Consider the following 15,568-nt stretch of genomic DNA (forward strand, 5'->3'; position numbering starts at 1 on the left):
GGTGTCTTTGTGGCTGGCAGCTGCATTATTTTAATCTATGCCTCTTTCTTGGGAGTCTCTGTTCTCACCTCTTCTTGCCTCTTCTCATGAAGACAATAGTCATGTATTTAGGGCCTACTCTAAGTCATTACAACCTCATTTTAATTAATTTTATCTGCAGAGATTCTGTTTCTATATAAGGTCACTGTGCTGAGGTGGCAAGTGGTCATAAGTTATTTGAAGATTCTATGTGACCTAATAGAAGCTTGAGCCAGAGCTGTGATACAGCTTTGTTGCCTCCCTGGAGGTCAGGCTTCCTGATATAACTACTCAGTCTTATCAGTCCACACAATACCATCTTTTCCTCAGGAGATTCTGAGTTAGCCTTTCATGAAGTACATCCTTATATTTTTTGCAGTTTGTCTTCCAGTTAATAACATTTTGGAGACTTAAAAAATGTGTGCATGTGTAAGTATAATCCATCATGTTGGTATGAACGTGATTTGGTGCAGTTATAATGAAAAGCAGCTTTGAGATTCCTTTAGAAGCCAGAAAACAGACTCAGTGCCAGAGGCTCACATCTGTAATTCTACCTACTACAGAGGCTAAGATCTGGAGGATGGTAGTTTGAATCCATCCAAGAGAGTCTATGGGATTCTATGTAATGAAAATAAAAAGGCAAGGCTGGAGGCAAGACTTGAATGGTAGAGCACCAGTCAAATAAAGCAAATTAAATTTTAAAACGTGAGGTCCTGAGTTATATGAGAAAACTGTTCAATGTCACTTATGATCAGAAAAATGCAAATCAAAACCACAATGCAGTGTTTCCTACATGTCTTAGATAGCTGTTTCTATGAGATAATACATGACTATTATTAAAAAGTAGGAAAAGATAGCTGTTAGAGAGGTGGTAGAATAAGAGACTGCCTTGTGCAAGGTTGGTATGACAGTTGTCCAGACAGTGTGAAAAACCTTCTGTGGTTCCTTCAGAATATAAAATATGAAATGAATATATAACCAACCAACTCAACTTGTAAGCATATACCCAAAAGAATAGAAGTCAGACCTTGAAGAGATATCTGCAATCTCATGTTAATGTCAGTATTATTTATAATAGCCAACTTATAAAAAAAAAACTCTCGTGTCTTTTTTTTTTTTTTTTTGGCCAGTCCTGGGGCTTGGACTCAGGGCCTGAATACTGTCCCTGGCTTCTTTTTGCTCAAGGCTAGCACTCTGCCACTTGAGCCGCAGCGCCACTTCTGGCCATTTTCTGTATATGTGGTGCTGGGGAATTGAACCCAGGGCCTCATGTATACGAGGCAGGCACTCTTGCCACTAGGCCATATCCCCAGCCCCTCTCGTGTCTTTTGACAGATGAAAAATATTTTTTTCTTCTTTATTGTCAAAGTGAAGTACAGAGGGGTTACAATTTCATATGTAAGGCAAGTACATTTCTTATCCAAATTGTTACCTCCTCTGTCATATTTTTATAGGGACACACACATACACAATGAGCAATTATTCAGCTTAAAAAGGAGATCATATGTCACTTGCTATAATGTAATGGCCTTGGAAACATTATATTAAGTAAAATAAGGTAGACATAGGAACCAATACTATATAATCTTATATCATAAATCTAACATAATCAAACACACAGGAACAGATGCATGGATGATGGTTCCCAGGGACAGCAAGGAGAGGAATTTGGGAAGTTGTGATCAAATAGTACTGCCTAGAGACCTGATTTGAATTACAGAGCACATAAAAATTCTACAGTTTTAATACTTTACTATATGTATTTCTTTGGGAGTAAAGGTTTCATTTTGTAGCTAGGCTGGCTTAAATGTTCTATGTAGGCTAGGGTAGCCTAGAACTTGCGATATTCTAATCTTGATCTCCTGAGTGCTGAAATTGCAGGCATGAACCACTTCTTCTAGTTATGGACTCCATACCTAAAAAATTTTAAGGGTATAGATCTTGTGAGGGAGGAGGTAACAAGTTGAATATGAAATGTACTTGCCTTATATATGAAACTGTAACCCCTATGTACTTCACTTTGACAATAAAGAAGAAAAAAATTCCCTATTGGGAAAAGATAGCATGAAAACTTGGAAGAAGATAGTCAGTCACATTTAGGGAATTGCATGTGTTATGGATATAAATATGATAGATTCATGGTATATATATTTTACAAAATTTATCTTTTTTACAAAATTTATATCTTAAGTGCATATTTATATATGCCAATCATATTTCAAGTAGAAAGTCTCATAGGCTTAAGAAGTACTGACAATAGGAAAAAAAGAATATCAAATGTGATAGCTTTCATATTGTTAAGACAGACATATGCATATCTACAAGTAACTTGCACTGCAATATACATGTGACCTTTGTGCTAAATTATCTAGCTGAAAATATCTGGTGTAAAAAATTGTAGGATGTAATTAATCTTTATGTAAAATGCATATGTATAATTTATACACATCATTTATGTGCATAATGACATGAAATTAATCATGGAAGCAAAAGAATAAAAAAGAACAAGTTTGTTATGCTTGCTATTACTCAAGATTATTTATGAAGCATTTTACTACATAGATAGATGATAGATATAAACTTGAGTAAATTATAGTTCATTTTTAGTTTACAAATGAATTTCTTGCATCTCTTTTCTGAGTTTATCACTAAACTATATTTGAGTGTGTTAACACTTTTAATATACATCATAATAATTACAACCTATTTTCCCATATTATGATCATGCGGCTGAATGTAGCTTTTAGGTAGAAACTGATTCAGTCGAGGTCTAAAAAGACAAAACTCCTAAAATTGTACTTGTTTTCTGAGCGAACATATCATATATTAGGCTAATGATAATATTACTTTGGTAATAGAATTAATTGAAGGCTTGATTATGAATTTAAAACATACTTTGCCCAAATATTTTAGCTACTGTATCATAAACATGTACAGATGTGAAAGATTAAGTTATATTTACAGTTCTTTGACCAGTGTTTGCTGGTATTCACATGCCAAGCAAAAAATAAAAGTAAAATAAATCAGCCAAACATGAGCATCAAAAATCACAACCTAATGTTTAAAGACAGAGAGCAAGTGACCCAAGAGAAAATATAACTTCCTGGTTGCATTTCTTCTTTTCCTTTCCTTATGCCTGCCAGTCTTTCCTGTTCCCTTTGCCTCCAAATAAAGCATTTTTTATTAGAGACAGTGCTATTCAGTCAACATAATGATCCCATCATTTTGGCCAAATACCAAAATCAATGCTTTTTCTATTTCTCTGGCATCAGTTCTGCAAAAGACAGGGCTTTCTCTTGACTCCATAAATTAAAGATCAAGTAGCACAGACAGAAGGAAGTCTGGAGAAGCTGCTTCACAGAGAAGCAACGAAGCAATAGAAGGTTTTCTTTCTCACCCTCCTGTATTGGTAAAAGATTTCAGAAGTACATCACCCATCTCCCTCATGCTCAAGACATTCAGAGCAGCAGTTAGGTTCAAGTGCGACTGCTAATAAATACATGTTTAACACATGGTAAATACATTTTCCATGATATTAGGAGACATTATTTTAATAAGCATACATCACAATTGTATCAATGTTTTATAAGTGGTCCAGAGGTTTTGATCACTGGATTCATTTTACGTGCCAGTTTCTTATTATTTTTTGTTATTTAATTAAATACTGGCCATGTTACAGTCATTATGTTCCATGCTATTATTTAAAAATTTTATACCACTGAGTCTTTTCCTCCACTTTCTTTATTAGTATATATTAACAGTACAGAGCAGAAGGTTTCATTATAACATTTACATGCATATATATAATCTTATCATGCTCACCTTCTCCCATTACTCTCTTTGCCCCACTTCTCACTTCCTTCGGCTCTTCTTCCTCTTCCCAAACTTTTCTTTTTAGTTTTCATGCACTTACATCTTTAAAAAAATATATAGATATCATGTAGTAGAAAAAACAATTTCCAGTTCCATCCATATCCAGTTCTATCCAATTCCATCCACCTTCCTGAAAAGGACACATTTTCATTTTTTGTAGCTGAATAAAACTCCAATGTGCACATATACCACATTTGAAAAATAAATTATTCCATTAATAGGCAACTAGCCTGATTCCATATGTTGGCAATTATGAGCAGTATCCAAATGAATGTTTGTTTATTCAAGTACCTCTAATGTATAGGCACTTAGGTGCTACACTGTTTTTGAGTTGAGTTAATTAAATCCCAGAAAACTGAATCACTTGAATAACTGCCATTGAGCAGAAAAGTGGAAGCCAAGTGTAAGTTTTTATATGTTAAACCTATGTTTTTCTCATTGAATTGCACTCACCCTGTAATACTAGGATATATATGAATGTGCATGTGTGCATGTCTGTATGTGTGTGGGCACGTGTGCGGGCAAATTTTGCTTTTCTCTATTAATACAAATAGTGTTTGTACTTTTCATTGCTTAGTCAACACACACAGCATACACATTATAATAGAGGCAATTATTTGGACTTGACAATCTAATACCATATTCCTATTGTCCTATAATCACCATGAAGTCACAGCAAAATTTTCTATCTTTAAAACTTCTAGTCATTCTCATTCTCCTTTTCTTTGGCTTGAAGTATGTAAGATTTGGAGTTTTTGATGGTAGAACCCAAATTTTATTTTTGTTACAAACCACACATATTAGTAAGCTTATTATGAGCTCACTGAGTACTTGGTGAGTTAAGTTCATAACTTATAACCACTAGGCCTCTTGACTTTGGCATTGCTCCACTGATTAAATTTAATTCTGATAACACTGTTGAGTCATTACAAAGTTAGAAAGGAGAAAGATGTTCTCCAACATGACCTACACTCACCATTTTGGATCTTCTCGACCAGCACAAATGAATTAGCAGCAGCTTCCTAGAGAGCTTCTTGAGAATAATTCTGGTCTACACTAATGTTTTTAGAGAAATTTAACAGTGATTCGTTAGTTCTGCTTCACTGAATGAGTGTTCATTGCAAAGATTAGTTTCTCACCTTTGTTTACATCTGCAAACAGCATAAGGCCATAGGAGTTGGATTTTAGAAATTACATATATACATGTCTAGTAATTCTATGGCATATGAACTAAGTATGTAACCTTTTCATATCCTAGTGAAGATAATGTTTAATGCCAGAGAAATATATTCAGTCTCAACATCTCCACCTTGTAGTAGAATGCAGACCAGAACACCCCCTGCATTGTCCTGGCTCATTTGGTCTTTTAAACATGGTGAATATGCTTGTAGACCATTTTTCTCTCCTTGAGTGATTATACTTGTTGAAAAATAATCCATCACTATCATGCAATTATAAGCTCACTAATATGCTACTGGAAAGATCCAGAGAAAAGCAACTCCATAAACAGATTGGTTTTAATTATTAGCAGGAAAGGGATACTATCATCAGGTATTCCTGTTGACACCAAATACTATTTTTCTTGCAAAATTTAAATTTATGATCTTAATTTTTTATTCTTTTTAAAATTTTTTAAGTTTTATTTTTATTGTCAAGGTGATGTACAGAGGGGATACAGTTACATATGTAAGGTAGAAAGTACATTTCTTCTCAATCTTGTTACCGCCTCCGTTTTTCTTCTTTATTGTCAGAGGGGTTAAAATTTCTTATGTAAGGCAAGTAGATTTCTTAACCAATTTGTTACCACCTCCCTAATTTTTGTCCTGTCTCCCCCCTCCCCACTTCACCTCCCCCCCCATATGTTCTACAGTCAATTTACACCAATTGGTTTTGTAAGTATCGCTATTGCAATGGTTTGTCTTTTTTATCCTTTGTCTCTCAATTTTGGTATTCCCTTTCCCTTCCCTAGTTCCAATACATGTATATGCAGTATCTGGGTATTAAGATCAGTTACAGTAAAAGCAGAGTAAGACCACAGGAAGGGAATATGTGAGGGAAAAAAGGTATGGTTTCACATGGCATGTTCAAAATAACTACAACAATGATATACCACTTATTTCCATAACATGGAATTCATTTCGCTTAGCATTATCTTATTTGTTCATATGGTCATAGCTATTGAGCTATTGTGATCTTCTGCTATGACTATCCTAGAGATGTACTAATTATTCCTGATGAGGAAGACCATAGAGTTCAAATTTCTTTTGGTCTGGCTTACTTCACTTAGCATGGTTTATTCGAAGTCCTTCCATTTCCTTACTAAAGGGGCAATGCCATTCTTTCTGATAGAGGCATAGAATTCCAATGTGTATATGTACCACATTTTCTTGATCCACTTGCCTACTGAGAGGCATCTGGGTTGGTTCCGTCTTTTAGCAAAGACAAATTGTGATGTGATGAACATTGTTGTGCTGGTGGCTTTAGTGTGTTCTTGTTTGTAATCTTTTGGGTAGATGCCCAAAAGTGGGGCTGCTGAGTCATAGGGGAGCTCTATGTTTAGCCTTCTGAGGAATCTCCATACTGCTTGCCAGAGTGGCTGAACCAGTTTACATTCCCACCAACAAGGAAGTAGGGTTCCCTTTTGGCCACATCCCCTCCAGCATTTGTTGTTGTTGGTTTTCCTGATAATGGACATTCTTACCGGGTGAGGTAGAATCTCAATGTTGTTTTGATTTGCATTTCTTTTATGGCCAGTGATATAGAGCACTTCTTCATGTGTTGCTTGGCCATTCTCATTTCCTCTTCAGAGAAGTCTATTTTTAGGTCTTTAGCCCATTTGTTGAGGGGGCCATTGTTTCTTTGAGGATTTGTTTTGGAGGAATTTTTTGAGTTCTACGTGTATTTTAGGTATAAGGTAAAGATCTTTTCCCAATCTATGGGTTTTCTGTTTATCTTGCAAGCTATGTCCTCTGCCATGCAGAAGCTCTGCAGTTTGATGCAGTCCCATTTGTCCAACTTTTCTTTGATTTGTTGCATTTCTGGGTCTTTATTAAGGAAATTTTGTCCTGTGACAAAGAGTTCAAGCATTTCTCCAATTCCTTCTTGTAGTGTTTTCAGGGCATCTGATTTTACTTCGAAGTCTTTGATCCATTTGGAGTTGATTTTGGTTTTGGTGCAGGGTGATGTATAAGGATTTAGTTTTAGTTTGTTACAGGTGTTGAAACAGTTTTTCCAGCATTATTTGTTGAAGAGCCTGCCTTTCTACCATCCTATATTTTAGCTCCTTTATCAAAGAGTCAGAAGCCATAGGTCTGTGGATTCATTTCTGGGTCTTCACTTCTGTTACATTGGTCTTTATGCCTGTTCTTGTGCCATTGCCAAGCTATTTTCATTACTATAGCTTTGTAGTACAGCTTGTAGCTTGGTGTTGAAATTCCTCCAGCACTCCTACCTTCCCTCCTCCCCAGTCCCCTTCCTCCTGAGTGGTACAGTTAGTTTACAACATATTATCTTGTAAGTATTGCTGCTGCATTGGTTTGCCACCATTTTGATGTTCCCCTTCCCTTCCCTAATTCATAGAAACATATATACAATACCTAGAGTACCAGAATCAAACACAGTGACAGCAGGGCTAAATCATAGGCAAGATAAACAGAAGGAAAAAAGAAATAACTTCACATAGTTCATTAAAAATAACATCAATGTTATTTTAATTTTGAATCTTTGATTCAGCTCAACATGTACTCATGCTATTTCTATTTGTAAATTGCTTTTCTTGGGGAAAGTTTTAAGTTCTTTATCATCCTGTATCTGTTTCTTACCTTGCTTTCTTGCTTGGTGTTTTTGGTGTGCAGAATAAATCCAATCTAAATTCTGATCATCTTTAGAAGCTACTGTTCTTTAGGATCCAGATCTTTTCTAATTGCCACGGTGCAGTATAGTGGTATAAAGTATAGTAAAGAAAAAGCATTCCTAACTTTTATGTAGTATTGGTGCTAATGATATTTCCTATTGTTTTCGTTTCTAACTGTAGAAGGAAAATATGTTTTCATTTGCTAATTTCATGTGAACAGAGATTTAAAAATAAATAAATAAATAATATATAAAGTTTAAAAAATTGAGAGCTGCTAAAGCCTGAAAGGGCTAACAACTTCATGAAAAATTTTCCTATATTGAATAGCTATAAGTCAAACCAAAACACTGAAATTACTGGGATGTAAGAATATTTTTTAAATTACTTATATTGAATTCTTGCATTCCTATATTTGTTTTCCAATCCTGACATGTATTTGCAAATATACTCATGGTAGAATAAACAGAGATAGAGAAACAAGGCTAGGGAAAGGAAGGGAGGAAATTAGCTTGTGAGACATGTATTTCTACTGGTTGCATAGATGCTTTTCCCATCAAAATCTGTATTCATTTTACAGTGTGATGTTGAAGAGAGAATGTGCCATGGAAGAAAGACTCCATTCATTACTGTCACAGTGACTAGCTAGACATGGTTACGTTGCTTGAAGGTAATTTTAACACCTTTTTTTCAAACCATTGAGCCCAGAAGATATTAATCAAAAAGAGTAAAATGAAGGCACTATATAAATTGTGGATTAAAAAGAAGCACTTTCTTTGTAAAATATGGAGGTGTTATTTTGTTCTTTCTGCAAATGTTAATGAGCTGTTTATTATTTTAGGTGATAAACTCAGGATCTCTTTGTGGTATTTAAAATGACATCTTCATGGAAATTTTGGAGATTCTTAATTATAGGATGCAGAGTATAGTGCATATCATGCCAGTTGAAGAGTGTTTATTGCAAGCATACAAAGTATATGTCAGCTGAAAGGATTGCCAAGCTAGAAAATCAACTTTGACTCTCATTCTGGCAGGTGAGAAAGGTTTTTTGGTTTTCTTTTTAATCATTTTTTTTCCTCCTGTGATATTTTGGGCGACTTCTAAAGAGTTCAATGCTGAGGGTTGCACAAGAAGTCAAAAGTCCTAACATTATAAAAAAGATTTTAATTAGACATTAAAAAAAAGAAAACCAAAATAAAAATTTAAAAAGCAGGAGACATTGTGTGCCTGCAGAGATAGTGTAGCCAGCCATGGTTACAGTGAGAGAAGTCTCCTTTTCTTTGCCCATGGAATAAATACACATTTCTTTGCTCATAGGATAACACAGTGTTTGCGCCAGGGAGAAGCCAGAAGCAGGGGCATAAAGGTCCCTGACTGATTAACAAGGCTGCCTCTCCCATATCTGCGGGGCTAATTGATAACAAACAACCTGCATTTCCACATGCCCTGTCTTTAAAGGTCAGTTGGGTATAGGAAGCAAGTTGCTCACACAAGAAGCTGCCTATGAGGTGATGGGATGCTTCTGCATTCCTTGAAGAGAATTTATAAATAGTTGATTTTGGTCTTGCTGTGGTGGAGGGCAGAGGATGTAATATATTGATGAATGCTGCACAGTCCCTGCTCAAAACACGGACAGCTTCAGCATATTCAGGGAATTCTAGCTCTTGTAGCAAACCTCTGGGTCCATCTCTCCACTTAGCTTCATAATTATGACACAAATGGAGAACTGACCTCTCCCATTCATTTGATGTGTGTGTGTGTATGTGTGTGTGTGTGTGTGTATGTGTGTGTGTGTTGCAGCCTATTTTCTCTTCTTCCCCTTTTCCTCTTTTTCCTCCCTTTCTTTCCTCTCCTCTCCCCTTCACTCCTCTTCCCTCTCCTTTCTGTCTCTCCCTCTCACTTTGCCTTTGTCTCTCTCCCTCTTTCAGTCTTTGTTGGGCCCAATAGCCATGTTCATCCTGGAACTCACTGTCTTCCATGTTATTTTCAGTCTCTGGTCCCCTGCTATGTTTCTCTGTGTTGCCAGTTCATCCATGTTCTTCACAAAATTCTTCCTTCTTTAAGAGGTATGGCCATGTTAGAGGAAGCTGGGTCATTGGGGTCTTCTTTCAAGGGGACATGGGAAACATTTGGCCATTTTGCTTCCTCCACTATGGGTTTCTGCCATGACATACTGTGCTGCCACAAACACAGAGGATAGGACTCAGTAACCTTGGGCTTCTGAAACTGACAGCCCAAATAAACCTTTCCTGTAAGTTGATTATGGCAGGTATTTTGTCCCAGTAGTGGAAAGCTGAATACCACAAGGGTTGTACAGTATTCTAATTTACATCCATATGTTATGATGTGAACATCTTTGGAAGCATCCACAGGTTTCTGTATCTGAGTGCCTTGTTGACCATCACACATTCCTTGGAGCTCGTATTCCACTCAGTACGTCATAGTCAATAAATAAGGACTCAGCTTTGCTATCAATGAATAGGAAGTGTGTGGGATGAATTTTCATTTCAATAGGGGCTTTATTCCTTTTTAAAATATCTTGGTTCACATTTCCTCCCATATTCTCAACTTTAGTTATTTCAAATGTATTTCTTTAATATACTTCCCTCACTCTCTGTAGCCAACCCTTTCTCTCCTGCTTCATAGAGAAATATAAGCTACAAATAAAAATTTCTCTTCCAACTCTCTCAGACACTTTTGGTCTCACTTCATGGCATCTTTCGTTCATTACATCTCAAGAGGAAATCTAAGGACTTGGTCACAGACTCTCATAGCGTATTTCTCAGGTTGTAATTTCTATGGGACTTAACTATGTTGATCATTTTTTTTTCTTGAAACTATTTTTTAATCTGGTCTTTGGGATCCTTTGATTTTATTTTTTTACTTCTATATCTCTGTGTTGGGATCCAGCCTTTAGACTTGGCGGGGGACTTGACTCCCTTCCCCCAAGCCCTAGGGGAATGCGGAAGCAGGCTACGGTTCTCTGGGTCCGGAACCAGAAGAACCGGCTTTGCACCCAGCCCCCAACTCTCTCGCCAGCCCAGGCGCCTCCCTGTCTCACCCTGGCTCGGCGCTTTCGAGTGACGTTAGCTCAAGGGGGTCATGTGATAGCTCTCAGCCTATCGGCGCCCTGGCCGATCGCCATTTCTCGCTATCATTTCCCTTTACACCCGCCTTAATAAATCAGATTGCTCTGGAAGCCTTCTCCGAGACTCGCGTACTCCTGACTTTATTTACCGGTAAGGAGGTGGGCATGCGTTCTCGTTAGGCCGCGTGCACGTGAGGTCGGTACTGGCCCCTCCGTCCCATCCTGGCTATCTGACGGCCGGGTGTCCAGGAGAGAGGACGAGAAAAGGGGGTGGCGAGAAACCTAGCTGAGCCTTGATCCCCACGCCGGGAGAGGCGACATGAGCCCGACATTCTATCTCTCTTAGTGGTTCTATTTTGGGAACTTTTCCTAGACTATGTTCTCTTCTGTAATTTCAGCTAACAGCTTTTGCTGCTGATTGCAGATTTCAACTCTTCAATATGCTCATTCTCTAAATCTAAGACATACAGTCAATTGCCCCTGAACTCTGCTCATCTATAATCACAAGTGTCTAACTGAGCATGTCTGCTACAAAATTCATTACATTTCCTGCCACAAAGCTGCTTTTCTTTAAAGAAGAATTAGCTATTCACCTCAGTCAGAAAGTGAGGGTCCATCATATTATCTCTTCCATCAGCACATTTTACATCCTATTGATTCATACATTCTGAAGATCCACTTTTCAAATCACCCTAGAATTTACCATTCCCTCCTCTGTGGTATTATTTAATAAAGATTCTTTACATTGGGAATCACTGAATTATTTTAGAAGATCATACTGTCAGTCAGTGGTCCTCAGTCTTAAACCATTATCATTTAGGGAACTTTTTGTTTGTAAGCCCTGATGTTCATGTTGCACATCCAATCATCATATTAAGGCCCATAGAAATAGGATTCAGCCCTACCAATGCACATATAATAAAGGTGGAAACCTGTGGTCTAAGCAGTTGCTTTCTATTCAAACTCTTACAGGTTGAATACTTGTGATGTATCCATAATATTCTTTCTTAAAAGCTGTACCTACTGTTCTTAAGTCATTTAGTAGCTTCCTATGTTCTTCAAGTAGAGACTAAATTAGTTTGCATATTCTTTAGATCAGATTAGATCATTTATTATATTTAATTTATTCTTTCCTTATGATAAGTGATTCAGACAGGCAAAAGAAAATTGGATGAAAAAGAAAACTTTCTCATACTATATATCCATTTCTCCATTCCCAGATCTGCCTTCCACTCTCCAAGTGTCCAGTGAGCCCATCAACCTTCATGATATCCTTTATGTACATTTACCTTTTCTTTTTGGAATAATAACCACAGAATGCTCTAACACTGCTGGTTTAATGTATTTATTTTCACTTCCCAGTATATTTTGTGATAAACATTTCAATATATACAGAATTGTATCATTTGGTATATAGTTGTGAGTCGTTCCCTTATATACATATAAAATAATTTAGTTAGTAGAAATCTGATGTAAGTTATTCCAAACTTGTGCTCTAAACACTATCACCATGAGTATCTTCACACATGCAATTCTGTGCATATGATCAGATACATGGAAATTTTGTATTTATATAGGAATTGCCAAATTTTCACTGAGGCTTGACAATTTACATTCCAAACAGTATATCTTATCTGTTTCTAGTTCTTTTTATAACTTATCAACTTTTGATATTTTCTATTGCATGCTTATCTTAGGACTGAGGATGAATATCTTTTGAAATGTTCAAGATCACAGGCATTTCTTTCTTTGTGAATGTTTTATCTATTATTTTCTCTGATCTCTTTTCTACTTTACCGTGTTATCTAATATTAAATAAAAATTGTAAAATGAAAGATTACTAATGTGAACAGAAAGAGTGAAGGGCTGAGGTGGGAGGAAAACCTGAACATAAATTTATAAAGCTATGAAGGTCAGATGGATAGAAAGGGAAAGATTTCTTTTGCTTGAAAAGCTGTCCTGAATACTCAGTTTGAAATGAATGCTCCAAGAAAAAAATCAGTCAAAAATGTTAATGAACTCTGAAAACCAGAGTTAGCTTTTGAATCCTATATTCATGACTTTTTGACTCTATACTAGTGGAAACTAAAGTAAAAATTTTACGCAAGAGCAGTTTTATCAAAGGGTGAGCTACAGTTTCACATGTCCATAAAAAGTCTATACCTACAGGACCGATGTCAAATGGTGGAATTTAAGTTCCCATGAATCTGTAATGAAATGAAGATATTACGTGAGTGTTTGCAGACTTAAATATATAAAGAATTGTGAGAATAAGCTGGGTACTGGTAGCTCATGTTTGCAATACTAGCTACCAGACTTGGAGCATCTCAGTCTGAAGCCAGAAGAAATAGGAAAATTCATAGGACAGCATTGCTAACTAATAAATATCCATACTGGAGATGTGGCTCAAGTGGTAAAACCCTAACCATGAGCATGGAGCCAAGCCCTATGAGCATTCAAACCCCAGTACAGTCATCTAATTTATAAGCAAAACATGTTTAAAACATTCAATAAGCTTTTATATTCTCACACAGAGAAATGTTTTCTTAGGGATTTTCTTATAGTGAAATTAGATCTAATTAATATTTGATGAAATATCATTTGCAGCCATATGTGATAATGTGTTCTCTCTATTTGCTAAATCAATATGGGTTGAAGAAGCTCTAGGAGAAAAACAGAATGAGAACTCTTAGTAGGTGGGTGGGGTAAGAGCTAAGAAAAGTCATGTGATACATGAGACATGCTATGGAAAGGAAGACTGTGGAGTAGATCTCTGAGTCTTAGTTTTCAGGCTCTTAATTTTTACTTTTAGACTGAACTTCTTTTTACTAAATTTAATAATCTTCCTTAGATGACCAGCTCACACTTTTCATGGAGTATCATGGCTCTAATGAAGTGAGCAGAACTTTTCTACATGGAGTTTCTATCTCCTTAGTAAACGGTACGTAATGTGAGGGTTACTTTTAATTCTTAGGTAATTTCTGAGTTGCTGAGATAATTGCTGAGTTTCTGAGGGTGTGTGTGTGTGTGTGTGTGTGTGTGTGTGTGTGTGTGAAGATAAAAATGTTCACTAGCAGCCCTCTATTTGCCATTTTATTCTTCCTGAAAGCACTTCTTAATTGTATACCTTTCATGCATGAATTCACTGCTTTCCTCTCAGTCTGTGTACTTTGCTTTCATGTTGCAGGGTCATAAAATCCACTCATGCTGCACTTTAGATGTGCAGAGAAATTGTCCTTCCTCAGACACACATCTGCTGGTTAGAGAGAAATTACACTTTAGTTATATTTGCCTTAAAATTTAGTGTGACTGAGAAGTGTTAATAATTCTCGAGGTGTTGCCTATTCAAAGACTAAGAAACTTTAAAGTGTCTTGATTGTTTTAACTTTCTTAACTTAGTTTCCAGGACGATGTTAGAGAGGTGGCTCCTGGAGTCTGGTACAGAGAGTGCATTGTAGTTATAAGGTGGGCTGTGCTCCAGCCTTGTTTCCTGCTAATCCTCTTCTCTTGGACATGCCTAGGCTTTCTTTATGGGTTCATTGGCACCACAGCTTTCTCTAAGAGTTCTCTATGAGAACTGTTTAGTTTGAACTTGGTGATATTACCTTCCATCTGAACTTTTGCTTTTTTTTCAGGATATTTAGAAATGCTATTACAGTGTTCTTTAATCCACACTATTTTTGAGATGCCCTCCTTTGCAAATCTACACGGTTCTCCAAGATTCAGAAACTCTCTTGCTAATGCATATGAAGATAATTTCTATGACTCTCAAAAGAGGGATCCTAAATCCCTAGATAACAAAAAGTGCCCATTACCCTCTATCCCAAACATCTCATCCCCATTCTGCAAAGAGATAATTCTGAATCTCCCTTTCTGGCAATTTGCAAGTCTTGTAAGGCTCTGGCCCCTCCCTAGGATTGGAGTCATGTTCTCTTTTCTGAGCTTCAGCTTCTTGGTCTGCAAATATATCCCTCCTTTGTCACTTTCATCAAGAATATAGGATAACATATTAGCTGTTTCTTCCTGTTCTTCCTCTCCTGTTCCTCTTCCCCCCTCCTCCTCTTCCTCTTACTACTCCTCCCTCCCCCCTCTGTCTCCTGTTCTTGCTCCTCCTCCTCTTCCTCATCATCAATGTCCTCCTCCTTTTCCTTCCCCTCTTCCCCCTCTTCCTTCGTCTTCCTTCTTCTTTACATAGTGCAGGGTTTTGAATTCAGGGTCTTGCCCTTCTTACTGCATGAGTTATGCTTCTAGCCATCTTCACTCTCATTTTTGCTGGCCAATTTGTTCTTTTAAAATTTTTGTTGTCAAGGAGATGTGCAGAGGGGTTACAGTTAAATACATTACGTAGTGAGTACAATTCTTTTCCAACTTGTTACCTCCTTCCTTATTTTTCTTGTATCTTCCCTCCTCCCCAGTCTTCACACACACCCCCGCTGAGTTTTACAGTTACTTTACAACATATTGTCTTGTAAGTATTGCTGTTGCATTAGTTCACCTCTTACCATTTGTCTCCCCATTTTAATGTTCCCTTTTCTTTCCCTAATTCAGACAAACATATATAAAATACCCAGGGTACCAGAAATAAATACAGTGACAATAGGAGCTAAATCATAGGGAAAATGAACAACAAAAAAAAGAAATAATTTCACATAGTACATTAAAAATAACAACATCAATGATAAACCACTTGTTTCCATATCTTAGAGATCATTTCTCTTAGTGTCATCTTCTGTGCTCAT

The sequence above is a fragment of the Perognathus longimembris genome, chromosome 2 (genome assembly GCF_023159225.1).
Source record: "Perognathus longimembris pacificus isolate PPM17 chromosome 2, ASM2315922v1, whole genome shotgun sequence".
Lineage (NCBI taxonomy): Eukaryota > Metazoa > Chordata > Mammalia > Rodentia > Heteromyidae > Perognathus > Perognathus longimembris.